Here is a 26,080-nt window from a genome sequence, read left to right as displayed (position 1 = left end):
ATAATCATTCTAAATCAAAACTTGGAGGTGAAATCCAAACTATCATTGAAACAGAAAACAATGATAATGGTTCTTGCACTCTAGAAAGTCTTATATAGGGTTGGATCATAATCTGACTGTGAAAGAACCAAAATATCCTGCTCACTGTTGATCACTTGTACTCACTTGTACGTTCCAACAGAAGAATTTTACTTGATAAATACCACGAATGTTACCTGATAAAGCTCTGGGGACCAAAACATTGTAAATACAAGTGATCATTTCGTAGGTATAAAACATCACAGACCAACTGTCTCATAAACATCAGCTTGATGCGTCACATTAAAGGAATTCCTACTATTGAACATTTCCAAACTGTTTTGTTTTGCTGCAATTTGGGAGTCAAAAATATGTGATGCTTTGTCGCTTTTCTTAGAAAATAATTCACATTTTTATATAACACTACATCACTGCTTATAATAAAAAATTATATAGCAAAGACAAAAGCAGCCTCATAATCAGCCAGTGCAGACTGCTGACGGGAATAAGCCGCTCTATTCTCCATCAGTGCAGCATTCATTTGGAGATTAAAGCAGGCATGACTGGGTGTAATACATTTGCTGGTCTTTTAAGCATGAAGCTTCAAAAGACATCCCATAATCCATTTCTGCATCATCTAAGATGTGTGTGTGTGTGAGAAAACGAACATTTTGCCGTTGCTGTGTCCAGAGAGTGTGTGTGTGTGTGTGTGTATCCAACCTAATTAAAGGCTTGAGGTACGACCATTTTTTAAGGCATTAACACCGACACCATTACTTTGACACAACCTTGTTTCATGTTTATCGGTTAATAAATTTAAAAAATGAGACTGGGCCTTCTCAGCTCGACACAGAGCCCTCAGGCTTACTAATACACATAATACACTGTCTGATGCTTTTAGTGAAACTAGATATTGGGAATCTGAAAATGTAGAAAAACAGAAATATTCAGAAAATAAAACAGAAAGAGCACAGTTAGCTTTGGCAGCCAGTTTGGATACAAAACACTGCTAAAAAGAGGATAATAAGAGATAAACAACTCCAACAACATGTTAGCTGTTGTTCATGGCTCAACACTGAGAATGAACAGATGGTAACATCTAACGTAAGTGTTACTATTTTGTAAGTCAACAGCTTAAAGCAGCAAATAAACTCAATAATGACTTTCAACTTGATGCTGATGCTTTTATTAATATTAAAGAGTTGTGTTGTTTAAAATCATCTCACACAATTCACTAGATGAAAAGGAATTAAAGTATGTGAAACTCGCTGACGTCTGCCACAGTGTCTTTTCTGATACTACCATCAGATGGCAACAAACACTGAAATTCTCAAAGCAAATGGAGGCAAATGTCAACAGAAAACGGTTACGGACATTGTGGACAATTGTAGGACTGTAGAGACAGTGCACGAAACCGCAGATAACTGTAGTAAAACTGTGGGTTTTGGTTTATCATATCTATTAAAAAAAGTGGCTACGCTATGACAAAAGCTTTCTCAGATACAAGTTTTCTCCTAAATGTAGTTATGTTTCATTCACAGAAAATCGTCAAAAGTTCTGACTCATTTCTGACTGATGGCCGCTCTTTCAGGCATCACGTGGTTGTGTAACAATGTAAGGAAATTGCAAACAATGGATTTCCCATTTTAGGAAAAAAAATCCTTTCACTTAACTCATCATAACATCATAACAACTAAACTTCAAAGCGGCATCAAATCGCAAAGAACCACTGACCAGGATTCATTTTAAGTGTTAAATTATTTAGTTGTGCAAATGTTAAAGGTGACTGTACAGGAATAGAGATAGAAATATAAAATTACTGTCTCATTCACACATACATAGGTAACAGAGCAAAGGATAGGAGAGAAGAAGATGATACTGAGACAAAGAGAACACCTGGACACACTGTGTGTTTACTGTTAGAGCATTCAGAGACAAATGGAGCGAGACGCCTTCCTCTTCATCCCTCTCTTCCTCTTGCTTCCATTGCTGCCTCTCTCTGTCCCCCTCCATCTTTCTTATCAAACTTCATTGTGTGTGTGTGTGTGTGTGTGTGTGTGTGACTGAGAGCCATCAATCTCCCACCCCCAGGCACCTTCTATAATTACAATGGGCCTGCCTTCCCTCCATGCCAGCTAATGCTCATTACTGTGTGTTATAGTGTGCTATAGTGTGTGTGTGTGCTTATCAAATACCCAAACACCACCACCTCCGCTCCTTGGTAATCACGCTCTACATCAGCTGTCACCTTTCCTGAGCTGAAACAAGAGGCTTCGAGTGCACACACACACACACACACACACACACACACACACACACACACACAAACTGCTGCGATGGAAGCTGTATTTTGAACAGATGTTTCGCTCTACATGTTTAATGCGAAAGGGCGCCTGACATGATACAGTGTGTACATGCTTGTGCATGTTTGTGTTGTGATCACTGAAGCCTGCCTTCATTTAGTGATCAACAAGATAACCTGATACATGAGATAAGAATTAACACCCTGACACACACACACACACACATCAGTGTACACACACACATCATCAGTACTAGCACACTGACACACACCACTGCTGTGCTACAAATACAGTATACATTAACTCAACTTTTAGGGATGTCCAGACAGTTTGATTTAATTTATATAGGGCTGCAATTTTCCGATTTTTATTTTTATTATCGAATAAACTGCCTGTTATTTTATCAATTAATCGTTTTGTGTATAGAAAATAGTGAAAAATGCTGTTATAGTAGTATACACACACAGTTCTCATAGCCCAAGGAGTTGAATTCAAATCGCTATTTTTATTTGACCAACAGTCCAAAATCCAAAGATATTCAATTTACTTTCACGTCTTTGAAAGAAAAGCATCAAATCCTCACATTTGAGAAGTTGGAACCAGGGAATGTTTTCATTGCATTTTTGCTTATAATGACTTCAATGATTAATCTATTGTCAAAATAATGGCGGATTAATTTTTTCAATCAACTATTAACAATAACAATTTTTAATCAACTAATTGTTGCACCTCTTCATTTATATGTTAAGTAGGTGAGCTGAGTAAGACCCATTAAACCAATTCCAAACCTTCTGTATATTAACAAACACACAGCACAGGGTTTACAGGAACTACTGCATCTGGGGATGCAGTGGAGAACAAATCCACCATAATTTGCAGTGTAGCCATGTTTTCAGGTGACTAAGACTCAAGGGGCGATATTGCTGTTGACTAAGATCCCATGAGTCTTAGCCATTGGCACGATCGGAAAGCCTCATGGGAACTGTATTTGTTGAATGTTAAAATGACAAGGTGCTCCAATTTTACGATCCAGTACAGTAGTAGATACCCATTTAGATTTTAATATGAACAGAAACCCCCAGAAACATTTCACCTTTTCAGAAAGACCCATAAAAAATGAAGGCATTCCTGATTTTATTTACTGTTGATGAACACTGCAGTTGAATTATTTTTGTAATTATCAATTCATCAACACCAGCAACATTATCACTGTACAGCTGGTGTGTCACAGCCAGGTCAGAACGATGAAGGGATGGACGGAGGATGAAGAAAAGAGATTTTAGGTGTGACCTGACAGATCTGCACTGCAGAGAGGAATCTGTAGTTTGGAGGGATTCAACGATGCAAAGAGGAGAAAGGGAGTAAGAAAAATAGCTGCAGGAAAGACACAGAGAGAAGGAGAGGGGGTCATAAAAATTCAAAACACTGAAAGGGAATAGAATAATAATAAATAAGAGGAGACAAAGACGAGAGAAAGCAGGTGATAGTCACGAAGGGAGGAATGAGAAAGAAAGAGAAAGAGGAGGAGAGTCAAACAGCGGGACTGTGGGAAATAAAATGATCGAAAAAGAGACAAAAAGCAAGAGGGAGGGACTGTTCAGAAAGAAATGGATGGCAGCGAGAGGGGAGGAAGCCAGCGGACCAACTGGTAGCAAGAGATGTATAGTTGAGTGAGATGAGGCAATTTATAATGGAGTGGAAGAAAGAAACTAAAGAAGGGAAGGAGAACACACTGTGCTGAAGTAGAATGCAGACTTTTTAATCATGGACTGGATCCTTTTTTCATCCATGTACTGCTTTAAATTCATCTGCAGGTGAGCAGCGCAGAATTCAATTTGTATTTTCTCCACTCCAAACAGAAGCTGTTTTGTCATTTGGGAGTGTAATTATCTGCCATCACTAGCAGTTGTATCTGGTGTAATCTGATTTCATTTGATTTTCATTTATAGCTGTCACTTTTCGTGCGAACAACCAGCTGCAGGCGGCTGGCTTTTGCCCCGCCTTTGAGTGTGGCCGTTCGGAACAACTATAAACACTGTTGATTTCTGACGTGGTCAGACTGACCAGTTCTTTTCTAGCATAACCTGGCCCTTACTGTCATTATATGCAGTAATAAAGAAAACTTAACTTTGTTTATGAGGTGGTCCTGTTTTCTCTGATGTTTTCATTGTGGTGAAATATGATCTGATGCTGAAAGCAGTGGTTATCATAAATTATTTCACATACGTTAACGCCATCAGAAATGATCTTGTCCCGAAGGAGAAATTTGTCTTGCAGCCAGGTAAAACACAGAACACAGATTTTGACATAAAACATAATGAATACATAAAACATAATACAAATACTGTATGTTAAAACAAATACCAAAAAACCCACACGCAAACTCACACAAAACATGATGCATATTGTTTGCGACATCATAACGTAATACCTAGAGTACATACAGCCATTATCATCTCCCAATCATCAATGGCTAAAACAAGATCAACACCCACCAATATTAAATGGAAAACTGATCATTAGCTGAGTCATGCTGAGCACTTAGCAGTTTGATAGCGTGAGATAGCACTGCTCCTCAGTCCCACGCCTCTGACAACTGAAACAAAACCATTTGGTTTTGTCTCTTTGTCTCTCTTTCCTGTAAGTGACTTCGTCAGTATTTTGACTGTAAAGTCTCATAACAAAAGTTCATGGGAATCCACATCTCTGTCAGCAAGCAAGTGTTCAAGTCATGGTTTGAATCACCTTGGGTGTCAGTTAGCTCCTGATGAACTACTGGATAATCAGTGTCTATATCGCCTGTTTCTGAATGAACCGGTCACAAGACGACAGAAATGGCATTGTGTAAATAAGATTCTGGCAGGTTACGTTCAGGTCAGCAACGTTCGTTACTGTAAACTCCCCCACTGCAGTTTGCAGCCCTTTGAGAAACATGGTCTCACTCTCAGGAGTAATGTGAGTTCTTGAAAAACTTCCAGAAGAAAAGTTTCCAGGCGAGAGAGAAAGAAACAAAGGAAGAAAAGAAGACACAGCAGCAAATGAATACAAAGAGATCCTTACAGACTATGTGTGTGTGTGTGTGTTTGGAGAGGTTAAGTGGTGATGAAGACAAACATATCGTTCCATCTCTGCTCTTTCCTGACCTTATTAGGATGTGTTAACTGAGGAGAAGCCATAAACACACACATTTCAGTAGGAGAGAAAGTGTGTGTGTGTGTGTGTGTGTGTGTGTGTGTGTGTGTGTGGGTGTGAGTCATTTTCAACTCCCCTTTGGTCTCCTCACAGAAAGCCACCCACCACTGTATCAAGGTAGAAGCCATTAGAGACGACGCACACAGCAGGCACCACACACAGGAAAGTAACCTTTTGTAGACATGAGATGATTCACGTCACACACTGTGCAGCTCCGCTCAGCATGGCACTGATCACACACACGCTGATGTCGGCCCAATACAGCAGCTTGAAATAAGACGGGAAGTTGGTCAAGTAGTGAGAGTTCATAAGCCCGTTCAGAAATTCTTCAACGAGACAATGCCGCGTTCAAAACTCATTATACAGTCGAGTGAGTCACTGGATGAAAGTGTCAGCTTTAAACTTTTAAAATCAATATGGTTCAAATGGGCAAGATCTACTCTATATTCATGACTATGCTGACATTTCTTATAGATTTTTATTAATTTACCCTAATTTGGTTATAATATTTCAGTTTGATTGTATTTTTGGGTGTTTTGGTTAATATTGTGGTACACCTTTATTCCACTTTAGTTATCCTATTCGTATTAGCTTACTATGTATAATGTTATGTGTTATGGATGCAAAGCTGTTGAACTAACCCTGGCACTATGACTTAGAACAAATAAACAAACACTGAAAATGTAAAATAAGATTATTTCTTTTTAAATCCATGCCAGCATTCAAAAATAATGTGAATTGGAGAAGAATCTTTTCATGGTTTTCTGCACAAAATGACCATTGTATTTTTTCATATCTAGATCTTTTTAAATTATCATTTATTTTATTTATCTTTTATCTTTTTATTCAACTCATTAAAAACTCTTTATATGGCCCAGCCGAGGACCTTTATTGCATTTCCTCCCACCTCTCTTCTGTCTGCTATCAAAATAAAGGGAAACAGCACACTGTGGGCATGTGGTCTATAAACAAATTAAATTGATTTCACTAGTTATTGAGGATTCATTTTTATGGATGTATTCTTTAAAAAAACCTGGCTTAAAAAGGGCAAAGTATTAGACATAAAGGAGATTTTTGCCAAGTGAGAAATCCAATATCAAGAGCTGCGACTAACGTGTCAGTTAAATCCAGGCTAGATGTACTGATTTTATGTCTTATTCACACATATAAGGAATGTTAGATCTTTCTAAGGGAGAGATATTGATTATGCTTCAATCATTTTCATCCAGTAACCCAAAGCTACTGGTGTGCATCAGTCTGTGTTGTTCAGTGAAAGTAATGGATTGGATTGTTGGTTGCAGCAGTAAAAAAGTGATTGTTTTGTCCTTGGAGGTTGTAAGGTTATGGGCTCAAATCCCCCCGGGCTCACGATTTGTATTCTACAAACAGAGGGACTGGAAGCAAAGGGGAAATATGAAAGCCTCTGGCAAACAATGCTGGAATGATTCATGGAAGATGTGTGTGTCTGAGTGTGTGGGAGAAGGCTGAGCAGGTAGTGACACAGAAGCACTATGCACGAATGCTGAAGATATATTTCCATCCAGCTGTTTTACTGTTTGCAGACTTGCTTCTCCTTCTACTATAGACAAACCACCCATTCTGTGTTGCCGCTACCCATTACATCACTTCACCCCACCAGAAACCCCCCAAAAATCAATAAAAACAGCAGTGGCATCAAGGGCACCAGTGGTCTTGGATGCACAGCCTACTACGTAATCTTATAATGTCGCCGATTCTGGTCTGGCTGCAGACCCCAGAGAAGCTGACAAAAAACCTACAAAGCATCCCTAAATCAGAGATGACAAGTTCATTTGTTAAAATAACACAATTGGGTTACACTTTACTTGGATACAGATAGTTTATAGATAGACAGTTTCACAGCTTATTAATTGATATTCAACAATTCAACTGTTTCACAAACAAAGGTTTGGTTAGGCTTAGGCATAAAAAACATCTTGGTTAGGGTTGGCCCGCCATAAAAATGATCAGTCTGGAAGTATGGAGAGAGAAGACAAGAAATGGCTTGACCATTAATCACTGTGATGGTGGGGTAATTATTCTAAAAACATCTCATCTCATCCCATTGGACAGCTGCCCACGTCATTACAGGTTAGTCCTCCAATCAGAAATATAACTCATTTCATTGTCTGAACTGTGCTGATGGTGCCCAATCACTGTCACCATTACATTTCAAAGATGGAGGAAAGGAAGGAGGAGGACAGGGATGTAAAATGACTGAAATTAAGTGCAGGAGGTTAACAGCCTTTATGATCCAGGGCAACGGTTCTGTAATCAGGGAGAGAAATACAGAAAGACCGACTGGATGTATATATGCTAACAGCTTACATTTGAAATGAAAGAAAAGAGCAAAACAGAAGAAGCAGAAACAAAAAGAAGACATTGTGAAAGAGAAAGCAACAATAACAAGGATGGAAAGATAGAAAAAGTTTGAGACAAATGCTGCAAATGTGGAAGTGATAGCCTGTTTGTCATTGCATTACATATTACATGAAGCCCTGAGGGAACACACACACACACACACACACACACACACACACACACACACACACACACACACACGCGCGCGCGCGCACGTGCAAACACACATATCTGCTCATTGAGTACTCACATTTATTCACAGCACATACCCCAACACAGCTGCACACAAACACTACGTACATGAAACTGCGGTCAGAAATATACACAGTCACTTACACACACACACACACACACACACATACATACATACATACATACATACATATATATATATATATATATATATATATATATATATATATATATATGGAACTAGACAAAGTCATAGGGAGCAGCTGGTTAATGTGTGCACAATTGTTTGAACCACACACACACACACACACACACACACACACACAGAGCAGTCCTTGGTTTCCTGGCAGTGGATAACAGCACTGAGATGTTTAGTATTCAGAGAGAAGGAAGGAAACCAGAGGAGAGAACGAGCTGGCTTCAGTAACAAAACAGCCTCTTCGTGACTCCCTCACTGAGACTCTTGTTGGATGAGCGTGTGTGTGTGTGTGTGTGTGTGTGTGTGTGTGTGTGTGTGTGTGTGTGTGTGGCTGGATCTCTCCCCATGAAACATTTGTTCATGCATAAACCAACTGCTCATTACAACTTTGCGTACAGTAGGTTGTGCTTCCTTGTGTATGTGTGTGTGATTGTGTGTGTGTGTGTGTGTGTGTGTGTGTGTGTGTGTTTGTGATTGCACCATTTATTTCCACATGAATGCACAAAAGCAGTTTACTTACCCAAACCAAACTCATTGGGTTGTGGGGGTTCAGCTGCCCTGAAACAGTTAAGAAAATCCATTTAGTGGATGCACAATGAGAACATTTAGCAATCAGAAAAAGACATTTATGTATTAATTGTAGTCATAAAAACATCTTCACAAGCATAAACATGAACAAATCACAGTGCAAGTCTTGAAATCCAATGTCACGTCTCAAATGAAGTACTGCATCACATTTTCAGTATAGGTACAACACACACTTTTATACACTGTAACTCTGTACACACACACACACATTTCCTCAGAGATCGATCTGCCACAGCGCAGCGTCCTTCCAATACCAAACCGATTTCTCTTATTGGTTCTTCTCCCTTAATATCCTGAGAGACTCAACCAAAACAAAACCATCTCAGGTCAATGAAGAACCTGATGGCTTTATTGTTTGGATGAAAAGGATTTATTCCTACTATGGAAAATCACGAGAATCAGTAGTCAATATTTCTATTGAGAACATTTTTACTTATTTGTCTTGAGTGTATGTGTGTAGTCGTAGTGCCAATTACTCCAGCCACCAAGTTATAAAGTGAAAATTCAATGGTGTGCTTTGGTCTGGGAGGTTTTATCCATGGCTGCTTTAATCCTTTATTATCCTTTAAAACTTCAGTATTCATTCATTCTAGCAGCCATAGTTGTGTGTTCCTTACTTCTACCAAGACATCTTAAAAAAAAATATATATTTTAAAGGAGACCCTGCCTGGGTAAATTAAATGTTAAGACAGAGAGCACCGAGACTGCGTGGGAATTTGTACATCTCAGGGGATGTGGGGGCTGATGAGGCGATGTCTTGCCAAGGCTTCAGTAGCTAATTCACCAACCTGTCTGCCTGTCTCCCTGTCTGTAGGTCTGCCTGCCTGTCTGGCTTTCCTCTTGTTGAGACGTGTCTGAGATAGCAATGAGGGCTTCTACAAGGCAGTGTAGATTGGATTATTGATCAGTGTGCACAAAGGAAAGAGAAACAAAAGTGTGCTGTGAGAGTGAGAGAGGCAAGAAAAGAGAAGAATGATGACAGAGAGAAAAAGCAGTAAAAGAGGTCGGGAAAGTGTAAAAAAACAACCAAAGCTGAAGCAGCCAGCTGGCAGATGCAAGAAAGCTCCAGAAGGAGAAAGAGAGAGTTGCTGAGGTGAGTGTTCCCAGTAAATTTCAAGCTCTTAAAGATGCATTCAAGTCTTTACTGTCATGTCACATTTGATCAGAAGGCAGCTGCAGCCTTCAGCTTTGTTAGTGGCTGGATGATGACCGTGGAACTTCTTGACAGAGGGGATGAGATGAACAATAGAAACAGCATTACCTCCACTTAACAACTAGTGACCAAGGCACTTAAACCAGTAGTACATAGTAGGGATGTCCACATCAAGTGTTTTTGGCCCAAATCCCACACACTGAAACATCAGCTGTAGCTACTAAATCTGACACACCTTATTTCTCACCATTTACTTGATCCAAATACTGAAGGCCCTGGTTCAAATCTATTACGTTTATAAGCTTAAATTATTGAGATGATATGAACGAAAGATTAACTGGGAGAATGTGACTGTCCTGAAATTAATGTGGCTAAAGAGAAGACGTATCACTCGCGATTGTACAGTAGTGAATGAATATAAAGTAGTGCAATTTATGGAAATAGTTCAAATGCCTTAGATGGTTTTGCAAGCTTCTTACCGCTTAATGCCCAAATGCAACAGAAGCAATAATTAACTCTTTTCATGTGAGGCTCTCAGTTGAATGCTTTTGTGGGTCACTGCACGCAGGAGCAGCAGTGTTTCACCATCACTAACAGTAAATGTGTTTTCAGTTTAAATGGCCGAGTACAAAGTCTGACTTCATGTGTTTGTACACCAGAGTCATATCATGTTCATCTGACCAGAGTCATGCTACTGGCTAACTGCTGTCATGTGTTATAGCATGTTTTCTTGGATTGTGTTAATTAGCTTTTGCTCATCATTATCATTGCTTCCTGTAACCTTCTGCTAAACAAGAATACTATAATTAACAAGTACAGATTCTGTCCAGTCCCACGGCACATTACAGACCTAATTAGTTATCACATCACCAACTGGAAGTAACAAATTACATTTATTCTTGTTACAATAACTGAGCAGGTTTTTGTATACTAGTGATTGGAGTGTTGGAAGTTACTAAATTTAATTTCTGCTATGTTGAGTGGTATTAGGGTCAAATTCTGGAGCAAAAGACTGAACTGAATAAGTATCTGTATCACTGTAAAATTAGATCTCTGGGACTTTGTGAAGGGAAAATGCCTGTGAAGTTTAAGTTTTGCTGTATTTTAAACTTGTAAAGGGCTGTGCAACATTACCAACATGCAGCTGCAAAAGAGAAAAATATCAGCTATTGCCCGACTGCTATAATATCAGATGATTTTGTTTTGATTTAATATGACACGTAAGTGATAAAACGTCAAGGTGTCCTGGCATACAAAAAGGAAGGCAGTTGAGAACACTACAATGCGAAGAAAACTCGCATTTCCTCTGTTGAGTCTATTTTTCAATATTAGAACATCTCTTTATCGCATATTGTGGCCACTTACCACAGGCAAAAACTGGCTGTGTTAAATGTTTTAAAGTTTATGGTCAGTTAAAGCCATGGTTAGGTTAGTTTCACCAGTGAGAGTTAACTGGTAACGCACATAGACCATATAAATATGGACGTAGTCTCCGTGACGTCACCCATAGGTTTCTGAAGAGCCAGCGTGAAGCTCAGTGTGGAGGCTGCGGCCGACGCCATCTTGGCAGTGCCTGACTCTGCCGGCTCCGGCTAATCCAAAAATGGCGTGGAGCCATTTTGTACCATGCTGTAAACATGTTTATTTCTGCTGTGAAGTTGGCCATTTTAACATGGGGGCTAATAAAGATTGACTCGCTTTTGGAGCCAGCCTCAAGTGGCCACTCGAGTGCCGCTTGGTAACGCAGCACAAAGCCACAATATTTTTTTCATGGTACTAGTTGTTTAGATGGTCATGATATGAGCAGATATGTAATATATGAGAGAAACTTTGACAAGAGAGAGAGGACAAACATTATTAAGGCTAGAGGCAAGAAAGACAAACACAGAAGAGAGATGATTTTTGGGAACCTGCTATACATCATCTAGGTGAAATTAGAGCTACATGTATTGTGATGTGACACACACACACACACACACACACACACACACGCTTTCTTGCTATCTCACAACCACATAGAAAGTTGTTTTTCATTTATAGGTGACAAGACAAAATAAGAAACTATAACTCATGTTGTCTGTGTTAGTGTGTGTGTGTGTGTGTGTGTGTCTGACATCATGACAAGAAAGAGGTCAACAATGACGAGAGAGAGAAAGAGACTTGGTCTTGTTTTTCTTTATCTGTCAACCATGCTTTATCTCCCATGTCTTGTTATTATGCTGCCAGCATCTACAAACTCACACACACACACACACACACACACACGCACACACACACACAAACTTTCACAGGACAAATAATATTGCCAGAGTGCAACAGTAAACAAGAGAAGCAGGTATGAGCCAATATCAGGACACAAATCCACACACGCACCTGCACACACACACACTCACACACACACATACTTGCATGTATGCACAGACACGCGCACACTCACACAACACACACACATAAACAACACATCCTGTCACAGGGCAGATAAAATTGCTACGACTCAACAGTAAACAAGAGACCGTCTTCCCAGGCAATATTATAGCAGTGTTAAGACACACACAAACACACACATATACACACATAAATACATACTGTAAATAGAAACTCAATAAAGTGAAACATGGATGACACCTTCACTAATATGAGATGTGGGTCCATAGGCCAGAGGAGGCTACACATTTAACTTACATTGATTTTCTCTCCTCCATCTCTACTGCTCTCCAAACAGCAACCCTGATTACCCAACAGTCCTGCTGTTACCAAACGTCCAAAACTGGAGGACAGCTCATGGAGAGAAGGCAAGTCCTTCAAGAACTGATTAGTTCTGGACAAATGTTCTTGGTCTGTAGTGTCAGCAAAAGTCATCCATTTTTAATCAAGTCCAAAGACAAAAATTAGGCAATGCCTAATTTGTTCTGCTCAACATAACATAACTTTCAAACCACAAACAAACCGCACCAAAGTCTGATTGGACCCGGACCAAGACCAATCATTTAGGCTGTGTTGACCTGGTTGGTTAGTCCGCATCAGAGCTCAGTTGAAAAACCAAACACACCAGAGTTAATTTGAACCCATTGCATAATGTTTGTAATGTATCTTCCTTTCTTGGTTAAAACAAGAGTTGAAAGGTTTGTTTTTTTTAATTAACATGACAGGAAACTTCAATTCAACTTGACAACATCTCATTCTGCATAAAATACTCAGATAGAACCCCAACTTCTGCCTCTCTACTGATCCAGCATTCAAAAGTCAGATTACATCACACAGAATATTAAAATCTTGTACGTTATTTATTTTGGCAATATGGCCACCTTTCCATCTGCACCACTGCAGGTGAAATTAAATATGGGGTCTGTATATGAGTTGCTGTGTGTCTGTGTGTGTGTTTGTCTGTGTGACAGGTAAGACGTAAAAGACAGCCCAGAACTCTAATGACAAGTGTATAAATATATAACCCTGGGACTCAGGCTCATTAAAACATATTGCTACTTGTCGTTCAGGAAACTATTAGCACTAAGCCTATGGGTCCAGACTCACACTGCTGTTGAGTAATGAGGAGACAGAGATGGGGCGAGAAAGGTGGGCGGATAGATGGATACCTGGAGTGAGACATGAAGAGAGGGAACAACAGTCTGGTCTGTTAAAGGGATATTCTGATGTTTCTCCACCAGACACTTGGAGGAGAAGTCTTCTGCATTTATTCATCAGTTTCCATGAAAAGGGTCATTAGGTTGCAATTTGAGGGAAATTGAACAAAAAATGCAGAGACATTTCTGATGCAACTGGAGTCTGTAGACAAAAAATAAAGGGCCTCAATTCAAAATAACAATTATCCTTGTAACAGCATGTGTCGATCAGTGGTGGGTGGGGACGTCCAAGTCCTTACAGGCCAGAAGCAGAAATATGGCTATATAACTGGGTGATAGATGGAGAATTTAAGGTGCTCTGAAAGGGTGTGAAAAAGTGTGTGTAGCAGCACTCAGAACAAGTTATCTTGTAATCTGTAATATCTTGTAATATCTTAATCAGTCACTAATCTTTGCATATGTGTGAATTTAATTTCTAGTGCAGTGATTTTACACTGCACACAAATCTGCACACACATTGTAAAGATATAACATTTTGTGGGGTGACAGCAGATGGTTTTCATGTTACTAACTAACAGTGATTAGTAATAGAGCTTGCAATAAGGTGCTCTATAAATATGACAACAAAGGCCTTCCTTTGTGGCACTAATATGATGTTCATGAAAAAGCTGCAACACCCACATCTCAAATCCTCACAGGTGGTAGGAAGAAGAATCACCAAAGCAGGCACAAGTGGAGTCTGCACACTGTGCACTCCTCCCTATTTATTAGCATCAAATAAATGTGACATTTCCTGGCAGGCACGGTCTTCATCAGACAGCAAAAGACGAGAAATGACAAGAAATGCCCCAGTAACATGGGCAGACATTCCACCTAAAATACTCACACCATTTTCACAGTTGTGAGCAATTAATGGCCTCATTTCTTCTCTTTTTCTACCTGATGACAAGCGTCTGTCTGGAAACGTCACCCTAATCTGATAGGATGATAGCTTGTGGGCTATCAGATACATGAACAACACCTTGACCATCATCAACCATACAAATTTGGGATTTTAGGGGTTTAGGTTACTGCCAGCTGCGTAATACTCTAATATATCATCGTAATCTGAGTATTCAAAGTAATCAATCTATTTGTGTACAAGAACCTGAGTCTCATCTTAGCCTCATTACTCAGTGAGTCGAGAAGAAACCACTCGTCTTAACTCATGACTGGTCATTTGCCAGTGCTGCTGCTATCCTTCTATGAAGAACCTCTCATCTAGTTAAGGGCCTGACCTCAAACCCCAGCAGACTGCACCTTTTAGCTCCACTACATTACTGAACCAATACAGTGAGCTGCCATGCATGCAGCAGCGCTCATTTAACAAGGGAGATCGAGAGAGATGGAAGGATGCAGGAGATAGATTTATTAAAGGGACATACAGTGGTTGGATAATTGAGGATTCTGCTCCCACTGGATATCTGCCCACTGCATTAGAGGTCAGTCCAATTCTCATTTTCGGCTGTTGGTGCCCATTTAGTGCTGAGTTCCACGAACACAGAAAGATGGATGAGAGGAAGAGCGGCTCTTTTCTTGCACATGGCCGAGAAGCAGGATCTCCTTACTGCCAGTTCTGAGGTTCCAGTGTTTTAACACCAGACCAGAACAGTCAATTACCAGCTCACTACCACTGATTATAAGAGTACACATCCATTTTAAAAACCAGCTGCACATCCATTATGAGCTCAGCCCACCAGAGCATTTCAATTTCCACATCCACAACCACAAACAATGCAATTTACAAGATTCAGGCTGAGGTCAGGCCATCGGCTGCATGAGCGTGGTCAGGGTTCAGAAGTTGGTGTGGAGTCGTAGTGATTATAGCCCTAGAGAAATCTTCAGAAGGTCCAGTGCTTATTTCTCTAATTATTTCCCTTCACTTATTTCTCCCAACATTTACCAGGCTAAACTCCCTGTTTAGCCTGGTAAATGTTAGCCCCCCCACACACACACACTAATTTCTCTTGATTAATAAGCTATTTATTTCTTAAATTTTCTAATTGTGCAAGAGATTTAAGCATTTCTATCAGTATTCTTTGGACGTGGCCTCACTCATGTGTTGCATTCTGCTTAGTCTCTGATAATAAGGTCAAACGATGGGATGGTTCCCAAAATACACAAACAACAGGACTTAATTTAGTTTTCTATTTACATGTTCAGCATTTCAGGGAGAAATGGCTGGTTGACGTTTTCCTGGCTGATTGTTGCACCCATTTAAAACATTAGAGGCAGCAGCTCGTTTTTCATTTGAAAGAAAGAAAATAGCTTCAGAGACAAGTGAAATTTGGTATGACCATCTGCTTCCTACCATCATTAGCTGACAACCAGTACACACACTCAGGCAGGGTACTAATTGAATTACAGTTGTGCTTTGTTTTTTCTGTTAGCTGCTCTAGATAACCCAATCAGCTCTGACGCTGCTGTCATGGATTCTCTCTGATGTCTGGTGTCCCAAAAACACTGAAGCCAGGGGGTTTGTGTGCCAACTGTGCCTGCAAAACGCAAGATGAGAAAATGTAGGCGGAAAATAGGCGGATTTACACTCAGTTCAAAATATGGTCTAGTCATGAGAGACTGGCCATGTTAATGTTATGTATTTGTTGTTCATTTGCTCTTTCCTTCCTCACAATGAGATAAAATAAGGCTTGTTTTGGATCATTTTCTTCTGTGATGCATGTTAAAGGGACAAAATGGGTATTATTCTTCCTTTAGTTTTTGGGTGTGGCCTTAGCTAACATGCTTCCCCAGAGTCAATAAAATAGTAATTTCCTTTTTCAGCCATTCACTCATTCATCAGACACTTAACTCCAAACACCAAATCCCGCTCTCCCCTTTCACACTGAGTGATGCTCACTCTTCTGGAGTTATAGCGTCTCTAATATATGCAACACAACATCATTGCTTCCCTTGTTGGTCTTTTAGTAACAGGCTTCTCTCAGCATAGCAATGAATTCAAATTCTCAAAGTTTAGTGTCAGAAATGACACTAGGGTGATGAAAAGAAGCCATTTTAATAAGAAATTGCATCCTTTATTTGGAAGCCATCAGTGAAACCACAATCCAAGAAGACTAGTGAACACTTTGTGAAAGCAAATAGGGATCCAAAGAAAGAATAAAGAACCTTCTGTTACTACCCACTGCATATATAAAATGTAATAGTTAGAGAGAAACAGTGGCGTTTCTGTGACAGAGGGGCACACCGGCAGCGGCGGATGGCCGGCCACCATTGAGTCTGGTTCTGTCCAAGGTTTCTGCCTCTTAAAGGAAGTTTTTCCTTGCCACTGTCCCCAAATGCTTGCTCATGGTGGGATTTGTTGGGTCTCTGTAATTAATATTATAATAATTAATATTATAAAGATTACGGTCTAGACCTGCTCTATAGGAAAAGTGCAATGAGATAACTTCTGTTATGAATTGGCGCTATATAAATAAAATGAATAAATTGAACTTCCCAGCAGCCCACCCACATGTCTCACATTCACAACTCTGAGGTCATGAAAGTGTTATACTGTACATCCACAAATATTGTAATATTGAAAAGCAATCAGTGCACACTCAGTCACACATCTACTATACTTTAATGTCTACAAGTTTGAACATAAGCAGAACAATAGTCCCTCCAATGATGAATCCACTCACACTACTACTCACGTAACTGGAAGCCACAACGGGCAATAATGGCAATTTTTCTACTTCTAATTTTCAGTGTGTTAAATATTTACTGCCCAGGATAGCGTTAGTTACAATAGTGATTCATTTTAATTTAAACCCACTTGAATATAAATATCACTGCGTGTCATTGACTGTGTGTCATTGCAGTATTAGAGGGAAACTGTACTGTGGTGTGAGAGGTGAAGAAACAGGCAGATTTACAGATTTATAATGTGAAAAATACATTTATCACGCTGATAGCAGGCACTTCATCACACAGACAGGTACATTTAACACCTCACTCAGGAACATCTTGCCTTTAATATACTTACGCTCTACACTGTAGGTGAATCCACAATATGGCACTTCATAACAAATTATTTCCTCATTTGTCTCTTTCCCACTTTCCATCCTTTTGTGAGTTTCTGTCAAGAACCACTGACTTTGTAAATTCATTTTCATCATTTTCAGCACAGTGTTCACGTACTGTGGGTTTAGCAGGACCTCCATGCATTAAAGTCACAACATGCAAGTTTTTGTTAAAACAACTAGATGGTTTGTGTCACTTTCCAAAACAAGAACCAGAAACTGGAGACACTGGTAATGACTGGGGATGGCTATTATTTTAAACTACTGACTGCAACAGTGAAAAAATAAATCTGTTGATTTGCTCTCACAACAGAATATTAAACAAGATTATCTTCTCTCTGCTGTTCTTGTCTCTTGTCACAAACAAGGAAACATGTGTAATGAGGCTTTAATATTGTAATGGTTAGAATATTAGAAAGCTGCATGTGTCTAATGATTGAGTGTCAGAATTAGTGCAGAAACATACAGGTCGCAAATTGACTTTCACTGTGAATAAACATTGATTTTTATGATACACAGGGCTGAGGCAGGACCTAAGGATGCCTGTTACATGCCTGCTACCAATATCATGCATTTTAATTAGTAAAGGGTGGGATAGGGTCGATTTATGCAATTCTTGAGTTGTATTCAAAATGTAATTAAAAATCAAAGTGCACAGAGAAGGCTGGTTTGCATAAAATTGATGTTATTATGACAGAATGAACAAAGTCAGCCTGACTACATAGTAAGAGGGCTACTTTCCAAATAATGCAGCCTGTAATTAATCAGCCTGTATTGTTTTTTAAACCCACCTTTGCACACGTTCAACTTGGATGCTGTTTCCCAACATATCAGTTACTGCTGCACCATACAATTATAGCTGTACAGCCAATAAGACAGTAATGTGGAGCCTATGGACCTCAAAAACATATATTTGAATTTGTTTATCCATTCAGAACCAAAATTTATTTTAAGCTGCTTTATTTAGAGCAGCATATAAGGCAGCATCAGGCTGTCAGTAAAGAGTAAACATGTCTCTTTATAAAGTGGTGAATGAAATGTACCCTTTGGGGTTGATTTTTGGAGTGTTCTTTTAATGGCTTCGCATGAATGTCATGGGAAGCTGCACAGCCCCGCAAGCAAGATGGAAGCAGCTCCAGAGTGAAGGAATTGATTGAGATCAGAATTGATCGGTGCAGCATGATGGAAAAAGATTGAAGAAAATGGTCAAAAACATTTGGAGTTATGTTTTGGTAGCTTATGAGAAGCCTCTGCAGTAACCCATAAAATGAGTTCCATACATGCAGTTATTGTCTGAGACAACAGTGTCATTTAAAAAAAAGAAAATTGGTATCCTCATTTTGAAATGGAGCTCTTCAATTTTTGAACATGACTGACAATGAAGAATCAGGGGAAGTGTGGACTGCACCGAAATTAGGCTACCTTTCCTACATTCCCTTCTGAATTATTTAGAATCCCCGATTAGACATCTTTAATCATCTCTGCCCCGCTGCGGGCCTTCAGGCCTTCACCTGTCACTGAAATAGATGAAATAACAGTTTGCTCCCTGACCTCAACTCTGGGTCAAAAGTATCACCTTCACTGACCAACGGCAGTAGCTTCCTTTTGAATGAATCCATTATTTAGACCTTCATGCCAAGGCAGATGGCAGCGCTGAGATGAAAAGGCTCAAGACTGAAGGATAAAAATTGTCAAGCATCGTGAGGCAGACAGAAATAATACTGCAGGAACGAAACATACAAGTCAGAAAAAAACAGTATAAAGACAGGTGGATGTAGCCGGATAAATAATTAGAATGCCTGTGTGAGACACAGTGATGGACAGGTGGCAGACAGAGGTAAAGACGGGGAGTGGTAAAAGGAACAAATAGCTGCAATACATTTTTCATCTTGTAACTTCAGACACAATGTCTTTCCCCACTCCGGGGAAATGGCATGTAACAGGAGAGAAAGGGAGAGAAAACACAACTGTTCTGGAAAAAAAATAAATCAAAGTTAGTGAACAAGGGACTGCAAAAAGAGACAACACAATATAGAGGAGAATACCCTGTAGAAAAAGAGATTAATTGTGAGAAATAGAGAGAAAACGCTGGGGACTCGCCCTTGTAAAGGAGCTCAGATAGAGAGGAGGAGAAAAAAATAATCCTTTATAAAACATTAAAGTTAACTGTAGCAGTGTTTTTTAAAAGTTACTACAGTCATGACTACTACTGCTGATGCTACTATTGTTATTACTGCCATAAGTTATTACAACTTGTTCAGTGGCCGTACGCTTCAAACTATGACGCTGTAGGTAGGGGCGGGCGATACTGCAAAATTTGGTTTCAATCCGATACCAAGTAATACAGGGCCAGAATCACCGATATCAATACCAATACTGATACTTTTTTATTATTAAAAGCGGCTTATGTACTTTCATGTAGGGGAGAGCAGTGTGTCATGATTTATACAGTTTGTCGGATTAAACTAGTCAAGGTGAGCTGCACGTGCACAACGCATATGTTGTCTGAGTGCACACAACAAGACAACAGCAGCGGAGAAGCAAAGAGCACATGCACTAAGATGTGTTCACCACAACAGAACGTTGTTTGCACAGACAGTTCTCCACTTTGATGAAATACAAGAGAAAAACGGATCCCTTTTTTGGGATCAACATTGTTGACTCTAGAATCGATCTTCAAAACGAGACGTAGTATCTGTAGTATCGATATTTTGGTATCGATCCGCCCGCCCCTTGCTGTTAGTACCCCTCCAGAGTCCTTTCTGGAGGCGCCTCTCTAGCGTAATGTTTTGATGTGCTGTCAAAGTCAGGTGACGTAGTATAAAGAGCTTGAAAAGTCCACATAGGGTGGAGGTTGGGATGGTTGGATGGGTCATGTACAGGACTTTTACCTAATAGACTGCTGTTCGTTTCCTGAAACCAATGCGCAGCGTCGCCTTTTTTTTAACTTAGTGTACATTAAGTATGTAACATACGTAACTTAATTAACTTAAGTTACTTTTGTAACTAACGTACTCATTTTAGCCCAAATCATGATCCTTTCCTAAACCTAACCCAGTAGTTTTGATGCCTAAACCTAAACAAACTGCGACTGTTTCACAGCATTAACCACGTGTTTTATTTTGAAAGTCTAACCAGACGTTGCACATTTATTATTGCTAACTTGACTGCGGAGCCCTGCATGTGCAAAACTGATGCTAGGGGTACATAGAGAGTCATAGTTTGAAGTGTAGGGCCACTGACCAAGCTGCCGTATTTGACGAGTTGGGAGTGAGAACATGTTGGTTATTACCTGTAACACTTACCAGTGGTTCTGCTTCTAGCCTACTGCATTGATTTAATGGTGACTGCTGACTCTACTGGTATTGCAGCAGCTGCCCCTACTACTATAGCTAGAACAACATGTACTCTACTGTACCTCTACTACTGCTACTACTAATAGGCTAATACTGTACTGATGCAGTAAGCACTGCTACTGTCACTACATGAGCTTAGCACCAATTCAGTCAGTCTTTCAGTATCCTGAGGAGCTACGTAATCACTGGACAATTCTGCACCTCACAATTGCGTCCAATGCTAATACTCAATACCAATGAAGGCAGTAGTGTGTCCATTGTGCAGCAAAGTGGAAAGTAAGGGTGTGGAGATCGGTTTGGAGGATGGGCTTGCAGCACACATGACATTCCAGCAGGAGATGTTTCACTAAGTTGCACCAGACTGTAGTTTCCATTACCAGATATCATAAGTAGCAAGAATTTAAAAATGTGCTGAAATGTGTTATCATGAAAGAATCTGGGTCTAAGACACCTCCTGACATTAGCAAACCATTTCACAAAAAATCAACTTGGACCCATGAACCATCATGGTTAAGTTTGGCCCTGTGAGAGTTATTTTTATATAAAGTTATGTTTCTGGTTGTTTTTCGAGAGGTAATTAAGTACATAAATGATGCCCCTCATACTTATGTCTTTTAGGGCTACACCTAATGACTCTTTTAAGTATCGATTCATCCTTCTTTTTCAGACAATGATTTAGTCTATAAAATTTCAGAAAATAGTGAAAAACACCATCATTACTTTCCAAAGACCAAGGTGTTGTGTTATTTAATTTCATATTTTGTCCAACCAACATTCCAAAAACTTACAAACACATAAAAGCAGCTTAAAGCAGCAAATCCTCACATTTAAGAAGTTGGAGCCAGTGAATATTTTACATTTTTGCTTGATGAATGAGTAGAAACAAAATTGGTTTTAATTTTCTGTCAGTTGACTTACTAATTGACTAATCATTCAACAACTAATGCCTTTCGTAACTACTACCATTTGCACTACTACTAATGCTCACAAGTAGCATCATCACAACTACTAATAAGCACTTTAAGACTAAAAAGCTACAATGAAAGTCTTGAAGCCTATAGAAAACCAAAGTGTTAACAGCATAACGTGAAGCAGACACAAACTCTTTGGTCCTAACCCTGTAACAAAACGTAAAGGGTTAGGATTAGGACAGGATTTACTTTCCTACCCTTAACTCTACTTTCACCACCTTTCACCATCTGTCCAAGTTTCCTTTAATCCTTCCTTTCTTTACCTGAGAAAAACCCTCAGGGTATGTGTGTGTGTGTGTGTGTGTGTCTCAGGTCAGGAAGGTTTGTATAGTCCAGGTGGTCTCTCAGCTGGCGCCGTGTTCATCAGGATGTTGTACCTCCATGCACCGTTCACCCTCACACTAACAGGTCACAGAACACACACACAAACACACACATCCAGACAGCAAAACACACCCACACATATCTGTCAGGAAACACACACACACACACACACACACACACACACACACACACACACACACACTTGTGAAAAGTCCTTCCTCAGCAGATTTATCATGCATTCAAACTTCTCTCATCTAATCAGCATTTTTGCCAACAACAACAACCAATAGGAACAACTTCCACTTCCAACACCTCGTAAACACACCTGACTTCATCTGCTCCCCCTCAGAGCTAAAAGCAATACTAAACAATATTCACACTTCTCATTGGTTAATAAATGATAAATACACTATGGATTAGTTTGGAAATAAAGGAAGTAATGAATGATAAATACATCTGTTAGCTCTCCTTTCCTCCTTGTTTATTTTTTCATACTGTACATGTGTGCAGTGGAGGCCTGTAGCCTTCAGTTATCAAGCTCCTCTCCAAATTTAAGAGCAGGCTAAAGTCTTTCCTCTTTGATAAAGCTTATAGTTAGGGCTGGCTTGGATGAGTTCTGAACCATCCCTTAGTTATGCTGCTATAGGCCTAGCCTGCCGGGACTTCCCATGATGCACCTCTTTCCTCTCTCCTTCTCTCCCTCTCCATCTGTATGCATTTTTATCTCATTACTGCATGTTACTAACTCCACATCTTCTCTCTCCCGTAGTTCTGTGCGTTCTCGTTTCTCTCCTCTCTCCTTCTGTCGCTTTCAGCAGGTATTTCTGCCTCCGGAGCTGCAGAGTCTGGATCTGTGGTTGTGGGCCACCTGCTGCCCCCGTGTTCCTGCTCGATAACTGCTACTGCAGTTGTTGTTATTGGATTTCTTACTATTACTGTCATTATTGTTCCTATGACTATCATTCCTATTATTATTACTTTATTAATATTAATATTACCACTACCATTACATTATTACTATTTTAAAATTCTAGGTGGAATATGATTTGTGCCTCCCTCTCCCCCCCACCCCCTCTCTCTCTCTCTCTCTCTCTCTCTCTCTCTCTCTCTCTCAAAACCTAACACTGGAGCGGCGGATGGCCGCCCACCATTGATTCTGGTTCTGTCAGGTTTCTGCCTGTTAAAAGGAAGTTTTTTCTTGCCACCGTAGCCAAGTGCTTGCTCATGGTGGGATTTGTTGGGTCTCTGCAAGAAAATGTATTGGTGGAAGTAGTTATACAGTAGCTGTGCTGGGAAATAGGGAATGGGAAAAAACTAAATTGGATGATGGGAATGGAAAATAAAAAACCATACATGCATGAGTGCCTGCATCTGACCAGGGGCAGCAGTTTTAAACAAATATGAGATTGTTGCAATGCACCATGAGCAGGCACACTAATATGAATTTTAATATCAGTAAGATGTCAGCAGATGTTGCTGGTTCAATCTTGTTTAATATTTAACAATGAAAATATATCTGAAGAATCGCACTCAACTCTTCTCTACAAGAATTGTTCTAATCCTGCAGTGGAGCAAAAGTTTTATTTCAATTTCATTACAATGAAAGTTGGTCACCAGCTGCATACGCTCAAAAAGTTCTTCAAGGTTTCATATTTTTGGGCCCACAGAGCATTCTTATTAGAGTTGTTCTCTGGCCGAGCTGTTTGACATCCTAACGCCATGCATGGCACAAAAATAACATACTGATATGACTGTTTGCGATTTATTCATTTTTATTGGACCTACAATAATGGTGCAAATTTCAAAACTACAAACTTACTTTTTGGAGTGTTCAACATTATTATTTGTGGTGTGTCAGTGGCATTAGAGACACACTTATGCATATTGCCACAGCAACAGCAATGGGCAGGATGTGATATTATGCAACACATTATTCAATGTTAGGTTTACCCAGCACACATCGCATTGTGATCCTGTTATATGGAGATCCAGTCGGCTTTGGAAGTTTTTTCTTCTGTTCGTAAAAAGATCCTGCTGACTCAAAACAAGCTTGTGAAAAGCAAACGTGTGGTTACTGTTGTTTTCTCAGGAATAAGCATCTGCTGTTCAGAGTGCACTGACTCTGACACACAACTGCTTGTTATAGAAAGACGGTCAAGTCTGCACTCTGTTGTAGCGTTCAAACATATTTAATTTGAATATAGTGGTAAAAGACGCACAAACAGAATATATGTTAGTCGTTTTAAAGAGCCTGGATAAATGATAGATAAAGGGATGTTGCACTGTGCTCAAAACAGCATTTGGGAGAGGTGCAGGCCAAGAACTAAACAGCCACTGTGCTAAGGGAGAGTCTCAGCACTTTCTCAAGGCCAAATATGGAAGATGTATTCAAAAAACAAAGGCATGACTCTTTGGTTTTGCAACTTTCATCAGATACAGTATCAGATGAAGGCATTTTCCATTTTTGGCCCTGAGAGAGTGCTGGGCCTTTCCTTTAACATATCAAAATGAGATGTTGCAACATTATTACCTCTTCTCTTTAAGGAAAACAAAGACAGAGAGGAATAGGCTGGACAACTTATTTACTATGAAAGATGAGGAAAGATGAGATGTGAGGAGGACCACCTGTACTGCTCCAGCAAAGTTCAACAACATTCGTACACATTGTTAATCACAGGCTATAACAGGCTTCACCTACGCAGCTCCACTCTACCTGCAAATAATGCTAAGCTTTTGATTCAATGTACATGAACACCAGCCTAAAATGCTTTCATGCTTTTCTACACTTCATAGAGTTCAGAGTTTACTGTTCCACATGGAAACCATACCCAACTGCATAAATACACAAGTATATGAAAAGTGGGATAACAAGGCTCTTGAACTTGTGGTTGAAACATTAATTAGGGCAAACGACCTACGCACTGCAGCCCACACTGGGCTTCATCAAAGAACTGGAGAGCAATGACTGAGTGCAATAACCTCGAAAAGTGCTTCTTTGAACAATGTACAAAGGTATTTTCAAATGATGTCTGAAATTAGAGCCAATGCAGAGCCTAAACCACCTATAAAGAGGTATGTTGCAACCTTCCTTAAGAAATATTTAGACAGAGAAGTTAATACAGATACTGTGATCACTGACGAAACTCAGCTAGATGGTTGTTCATTGCTGGTCTAGCATGACAGCCAGTGGCAACTGTTTGCATTGTGAGAACTTCAATATCCAACTGTTATTCTATTCTGAGCAGGTTTCCGTCTGTAATGCATTCACAAAATGACCAAATTAGGTATACTCAAACATATTGGTATACATAATAAATTCATCAGATTTAGAGTGATGGACTCTTTTACCCCACGTTGCAATACACAAAGGAAATTAAGGAGAAATTCACAGCTGCAAAAACTTACACTGTGCATTGTGAGTCATCTCAAGCAAGCTTTGGGGAAACAAAAAATAAAACATTAAATCTTTGTTGAGTCCAACTGTTAGTATCTTTACAAATTTGCTGTTTATGCAGTAATTTCTAAACAGTATAGAAAGAAAATATCCAAAGAGTGCATACTGGACAATGTTAGTGTGGAATTGGGACACAGCTTCAATTTCACTTTCGTGGTGGCTGGTGCGGTGGAGCTTTGGGCTCATGAATACTGTACTCTGCACTTATGTTTGGATTTGTCACTTCCTGTGGGTGGAGAAGATTACCAGCCCTCTAAGACACTAGAATAAAATTTTGGCAAATTTGAGTCGACAGCATCTCAATCACAG

At 39.7% G+C, this 26,080-nt stretch overlaps 1 protein-coding gene across 7 annotated transcripts in view; it reads right to left on the bottom strand.

Annotated features, from left to right (window-relative positions):
* The window catches only part of slc8a2b (solute carrier family 8 member 2b), a 165,196-nt gene that overhangs the window by 105,078 nt on the left and 34,038 nt on the right, over nt 1–26,080 (bottom strand). For 3 of the 7 annotated variants that reach the window (XM_044202644.1, XM_044202643.1, XM_044202646.1), the window contains exon 2: nt 8,804–8,841. The exons of 1 other annotated variant lie outside the window; for it this stretch is intronic. The gene's annotated coding sequence lies outside the window, so the exon portion shown is untranslated. The remainder of the gene's footprint in view (nt 1–8,803; nt 8,842–26,080) is intronic. 3 more of the 7 variants (XM_044202647.1, XM_044202645.1, XM_044202649.1) reach the window with 1 other exon arrangement.

This window comes from Siniperca chuatsi, linkage group LG7, assembly GCF_020085105.1.
Source record: "Siniperca chuatsi isolate FFG_IHB_CAS linkage group LG7, ASM2008510v1, whole genome shotgun sequence".
NCBI classification, from domain to species: domain Eukaryota; kingdom Metazoa; phylum Chordata; class Actinopteri; order Centrarchiformes; family Sinipercidae; genus Siniperca; species Siniperca chuatsi.
This window is presented reverse-complemented; position numbering and strand designations above follow the sequence as displayed.